This window comes from Hemiscyllium ocellatum, chromosome 49 (assembly GCF_020745735.1).
Source record: "Hemiscyllium ocellatum isolate sHemOce1 chromosome 49, sHemOce1.pat.X.cur, whole genome shotgun sequence".
In the NCBI taxonomy this organism is placed as follows: domain Eukaryota; kingdom Metazoa; phylum Chordata; class Chondrichthyes; order Orectolobiformes; family Hemiscylliidae; genus Hemiscyllium; species Hemiscyllium ocellatum.
The window spans coordinates 5454742-5460796 of NC_083449.1; the positions used below are offsets into that span (position 1 = coordinate 5454742).

At 41.2% G+C, this 6055-nt stretch overlaps 1 long non-coding RNA gene across 1 annotated transcript in view; it reads right to left on the minus strand.

Annotated features, from left to right (window-relative positions):
* The window catches only part of LOC132837240 (uncharacterized), a 47189-nt gene extending 42660 nt beyond the window's left edge, over positions 1 to 4529 (minus strand). The window contains exons 1-2 of the long non-coding RNA XR_009647449.1: positions 4376 to 4529; positions 3635 to 3742 (exon numbers count right to left, since the gene is read on the minus strand). This is a non-coding gene — a long non-coding RNA (uncharacterized LOC132837240). The remainder of the gene's footprint in view (positions 1 to 3634; positions 3743 to 4375) is intronic.
* Between the last annotated feature and the right edge of the window lie 1526 nt (positions 4530 to 6055).

Below are 6055 nucleotides of genomic sequence, written 5' to 3' on the forward strand. Positions count from 1 at the left end.
CCCCCCACCAGTCAGTTTCAGATATGTGAATGTATGAATGCTGTCATTAATATATCCCTGAATGTTTCTGCTTGTAAAAATGCAAATGTATTCATTAAATCATACCTGTCATTTTCTCCAATGTGAATATGAAAATGTAGTTATCAATCTGTAAGTGTCAGTTTGTGAACATACGTGTGTTGTAATCAATCTGTACCAGTCAGTTTCTGCGCTGTTAATATTCTTGTATAATGTGGTACATTATACGGCACAGTGGTTGGCTCTGTTGCCTCACAGCGCCAGGGACCTGGATTCAATTCCAGCCTCGAGCGACTGTCTACGTGGAGTTTGCACATTCTCCCCATGTCTGTGTGGGTTTCCTCTGGGCACCCGGTTTCCTCCTAGAGTCCAAAGAAGAGGTTAGGTGAATTGGCTGTGCTAAATTGCCCATAGTGTTCAGGGATGTGTGGGTTAGGTGCATTAGGCAGGGGTAAATGTAGAATGATAAGGGAGTGGTTCTGGCTGAGATAATCTTCAGAGGGTCAGTGTGGATTTGCCAGGCTGAAGGTCCTGTTTCAAAACTGTATGGCTTCTAATTCTAACTAAAAGACTATACCTGAAAGTTTCTGCTAGATGAATCTCTCCCCATCAGTTTCTGGTCTGACAATGTATGAATGCATTTATCAATCTGAATCTGCCATTCTTTGTAATATGAATGTGTGAATACAGTTATGGTTCTATGCCTGGAGACATAGAAGTGGAGGTTAGGAAATGTTGGGAAATAAATATCGATATCTTGAAAACAATCCACATGCCAAATGAGGAGGTGCAAGAGATGTTAAAAAAAATGTAAATGTGTCTCAAATTCTGGGACCTAATCAATTATATTCCATGATATTGGAGGGTGCTGTATTGATAATTTGAATAAATGGCATTGTTTTATTACTTTTTTGGGAATATCTCATAGGGAAGGTCAATCTGTTCCTGTCAGTTATTGCAATCTGAATGTGTGACTGTGGTTATCAAATCTGTACCTGTCAGTTTCTATGTGAATGTGTGGGTGCAGTTATCCATCTCAGTTTCTGCAATGTGAATGAGAGTATACTTATTAGTCTCCACCTGTCAGCGTCTCATACATCTATGTTATTTAGTTATGGAGCTGAACCTCTGTTAGTTTCTGTCATATGAATGTGTGAGTGTCATCATCAATCTGTCCCAGTCAGTTACTGCAATGTGAATGGGTGAGAGTAGATATCAAGCTGTAACTGTTTCTGCCATGTGAACGTGAGTTGAATGTGAAGTGTAGTTGTCAGTTTTGGCTTGTCAAACTGAGTATTGTTATTGATCTATACTTGTCAGATACCTGTGTGAAACTGAGATTAGTTATCAAAAATTACTTGTCAGTTTATGCAATATGAAATTGAGTGTTATTGTTAATCTGTTCCTTTCAGTTTCTGCTTCGTGGAGATGATACATTTGTTATCAAACTTCCTCTGTCAGTAACTACCTCTATTAGTCAGTACAATGTGAATGTCAGGGTGTATTTACTAATTTGTTCCTGTCAGTTTCAGCTCTATGTATTTGAGTGTGCAGTTATTAATCTGTAACTGTCAGTGTCTACCATGTGAATGTGTGAGTGCATTTATCAATGTTACCCTATCAGTTTCTGTGTTGTGAATACGTGAAAGTGCTTACCAATTTGTACCTGCCAGTTCTGATATGTAAATATCATTCTCAATTTCTCCTTGTCGATTTCTGCTATATGTGTTACAGCGTGCAGTTATCAATCTATACGTGCACTTTTCTGCAATGTGAACATCAGAATATAATTACCAATCTGACTGCTCTGTGAATATATAAGTACAGTCACCAAACTATACAGGCCAGCTTCTTTGTGACTCTGAATTAATCTATGTGTGTCAGTTTCAGCTATGTGAATGTGTGAGTGCACTTATCGATCTGTACCTGTCAGTTTCTGCTCAGTGCATTTATTTTGTGTCATGGATTATGTAATAGAAAATTAAAGGGTTTTCCAACTTCTATACTGCAGACTCGAACTGGGAGGAATGATCCCATGGGCTGTTCTTCAGGATGTCATCAGTTTTTCATAGCATAGTTACATACTTTTGTGAATAATGCTGAGAAATAGATAGGTGTTAGTGTTCCTTTGTTAGTGTCTCAAGGAAAGGGAAATGAACAAATAAATTGTATTGTAGCCAACTGACCACAATGTTCCTGCTACAGGAAAGAGAATTGGATACTTCACTTCATTATTCTATTGTGAATATTACATAATCCTGCTCTGTGGTTTGACGGTGCAAGCCGTTAGCAGTACTCTCCTGATGCTCAATGTTGGGAATAAGGAAAACGAAAAGACTTGTATTTTTGTCATACAGTGCAAAAGATTTAAATCATTCAGGCAAGTTTATTGAACATGGTTGAACTCATCTTGCAAAAAGAGTGAGAATTTCAAGATTTGGCTAAATTCCTTTGTTCATTTAAAGGGTCATTATTTGATTACATTGTTAAATTGACGATATGACACTATTTTCTTGCTTTTTAGTAATAGCTCATAGAGTGGGACATTTGGGATTCTTTGTAGAAGATTAAAGTGAATTTGGAGACTGAGTTACACATTTTTTAATAGAAATAAATTAATACTGGGCAGAGTGAAAATTTAATTTCTATCCCTGCAAGGTGAATATGTTGAGAATGATGTTGAGATCAATGTGGGGTTGGCAGCTCCTCTGCTGCCATGACACCCTTATTGAAATGGAATGCTGCCTGAATGGGATTTAGTTGCTTGTTTTTGTGTAAACATTTTGTATATATTCATTTCTGTTTCCTACAGTGTAAATGTGTATACATCGCTGTTAGTCTCTGTATCTTGTGTGTTGATATGGTGGTTCAATCTGAATCAGTCAGTATCTTTGTATATGTGTGCATGTTCTCAGTAATGATTCACTACTTGTCACATGTGGCTGTTGAAACAATGTAAAAGCATGATGTCATTGTTTATCCAGTTTGTGACATTTAAAATGCCATTTTAAAATGTAAACTTGATTTAGTACACCATTTGCCTACTTTAAATGTGGGCAGCACGGTGGCACAGTGGTTAGCACTGTTGCCTCACAGCGCCTGAGACCCGGGTTCAATTCCCGCCTCAGGCGACTGACTGTGTGGAGTTTGCACGTTCTCCCCGTGTCTGAGTGGGTTTCCTCCCACAGTCCAAAGATGTGCGTATTTGAAGTTTTGAGTAAAGCATTAGACATTGTGTCCCTTGTTCTTTCCTTCAACATTTAATGTATTGGTAGCTTGCCCGTAGTGTTAGGTAAGGGGTAAATATAGGGGTATGGGTGGGTTGCGCTTCGGCGGGTCGGTGTGGACTTGTTGGGCCGAAGGGCCTATTTTCACACTGTAAGTAATCTAATCTAATCTAAACAACCAGTCATCTTCAAACATGCTGTGAATGTTCATGGCCTGTGAATCATATTAATTGAAACCGGGAAGATGTTGATGGAGATTGCAGAGAAAACAGCAGTTGAGTCTGACTGTTTGCTTGTTTGGATATATCTCTGGAAATTGAACTCAAACTAAGTCTGATCCAATCTGCTCTGTGCCTGTGGAGGAAAGGATGTTCTCTACTTTGACATACCTGCTGTTTGTTAGAAGCAGCTGGTCACACTTGGCTTTGTGCTGAGGAAATATGACATTGTCTTCGTCATTCAAATATTTTCTTGGCAGAAGACAGAAGATTTTTCGGCTGTAAATCAACATAAGCCAAGTTAGGCAAGATTAAACTGATCACTGTGGCAGTCAGTTAGTAATCATTAGGGTATTTTCAAACCTAGCAATTCAAACAGAACCAGGTTTCGATTCCACTCTTTCCCTGAGTTGCTCCTGGTGTCCGTTTCTTTTATTTGCAACTTTGTGACAATTGGGTGAGATCCAGAACTAACATCTGTTCACCTCCATGAATGGGAATTCCCGAAGCAGCTGCAATGCATCAATAGCAAGCTGCCAATACATTAAATGTTGAAGGAAAGAACAAGGGACGCAATGTCTAATGCTTTACTCAAAACTTCAAATCTGTTCACTCTAATACGTGTCCTTTATAGGATTGTCACAAAATTGTGGTCTGTGCTTCCACTATTCACCATTTATCAACAAACAGCGTGAAACAGAAGCCAAACAGAATTCCCATCAGTATTTAGGGGATTAAAAACCACCAGAATGTCCCACAGCAGTTTCTTCCCGCTCTGCCTCCCTCAGCAGGCCCACACACAGCCCGAGAAAGGCGTCTCTATTCCCCAATGCCCGCTCACTCCAAGTTCCGGGACCAGTTCCTGCTCCGCTCGGCCTCTTACAAACAGCCCCCCGTTCCCCCTGAACTCACCCCGAATCAATCCCGGTCTCGGAGCCCCCTCTGTGTCCCAGGCTCCCATCCCGATGTACTGCTGGAAGGAGCCTGCTGTTCCCTCGCTTCCTTGGACGCTGATCTCTCCATTGCGGTCTGTTTCAAACAAACCTCTTGCACTCACTGAGTAAATGCTCCCCAATGGCAGCGATGGGGGAGGGCCTCACGCATGCGCTCCTCTCGTCAGGCACTCAGTTTTGGGAAGGGACAACATCGCGCATGCGCTGCTTCAGGTTGCCAGAATAAATCATTCACAGTCAACCGACAATGACGGCAGGAGTGCTAACCCCAGACCCGATGTCACGGATCAGGATCAAAGCACAAATATTACTTCCAAAGAAAGGAGAGACTAAATGAGCTTGGCTTTTTTTTTCTTGAGCAGAGATGACTGAGGTGGTGGCACATGATATGTGATGTGAAAGATTATGAGGCTAATGGACAGAGTGAATGTAGAGAAGCTGTTTCCCTTGTTTGACCGATCAATCACAAGTGGTGATTGGGTTAGGATATGGTAAATGATAAGGATTCTCACTATGGTGTAGGGTAAGGGGTAAATATATTGAGGGAAAGTCCCTTTCACTCAGCAAGTGGTGGAAATCTGGAAGATACTGCCTGGGAAGGCAATGGAGCCCTGAAAACTTAACCTTGAAAAAGTATTTGGATGAGCACTTGAAATGTCATAACAATTAAGGATATGGGACAAGGGCAGGAAATTTACAAACCTTCAGTGGTTTGTGGGTGCAGACATGATGCCTGAAGGTTTTTCTGTGCTGTATGAGTACATGCATGTCAGCTTTTGCTCTGTGTATGTAAGAGTGCAGTTATTAATTTGTACCTGTCAGTCTTTGGTTTCTGACTGTGTAATTGCATTTATTGTATGCCACCTGTCAAGTTTTTGCCGTGTATATATGAGAGTCTAATTATCAACCTGTAACTTTCAGGTTGTAAAGTCATACAGCCTTTGATTCAATTAGTGCACACTGACGAGATAACCTAAACTAATCAAATCTCATTCGTTGTATGGAGTCATAGAGATATATAGCATAGAAACAGACCTTTCGGTCCAACCCGTCCATGCCGACCAGCTATCCCAACCCAACTTAGTCCCACCTGCCAGCACCCGGTCCATGTCCCTCCAAAACCTTCCTATTCATATACCCATCTGAATGCCTTTTAAATGTTGCAATTGTACCAGCTCCACCACTTCCTCTGGCAGCTCATTCCATCCTCTGTGTGAAAAAGTTGCCTCTTAGGTCTCTTTTATATCTTTCCCCTCTCTTCCTAAACCTATGCCCTCTAGGTCTGGACTCCCCCACCCCAGGGAAAAGACTTTGCCTATTTACCCTATCCATGCCCCTCATAATTTTGTAAACCCCTATAAAGTCACCACTCAGCCTCCGACGCTCCAGGGAAAACAGCCCCAGCCTGTTCAGCCTGTCCCTATAGCTCAAATCCTTCAACCCTGGCAATATCCTTGTAAATCTTTTCTGAACCCTTTCAAGTTTCACAATATCTTTCCGATAGGACGGAGACCAGAATTACATGCAATATTCCAACAGTGGCCTAACCAATGTCTTGTACAGCGGCAACGTGACCTCCTAACTCCTGTACTCAATACTCTGACCATAAAAAGAAAACATACCAAATGCCTTCTTCACT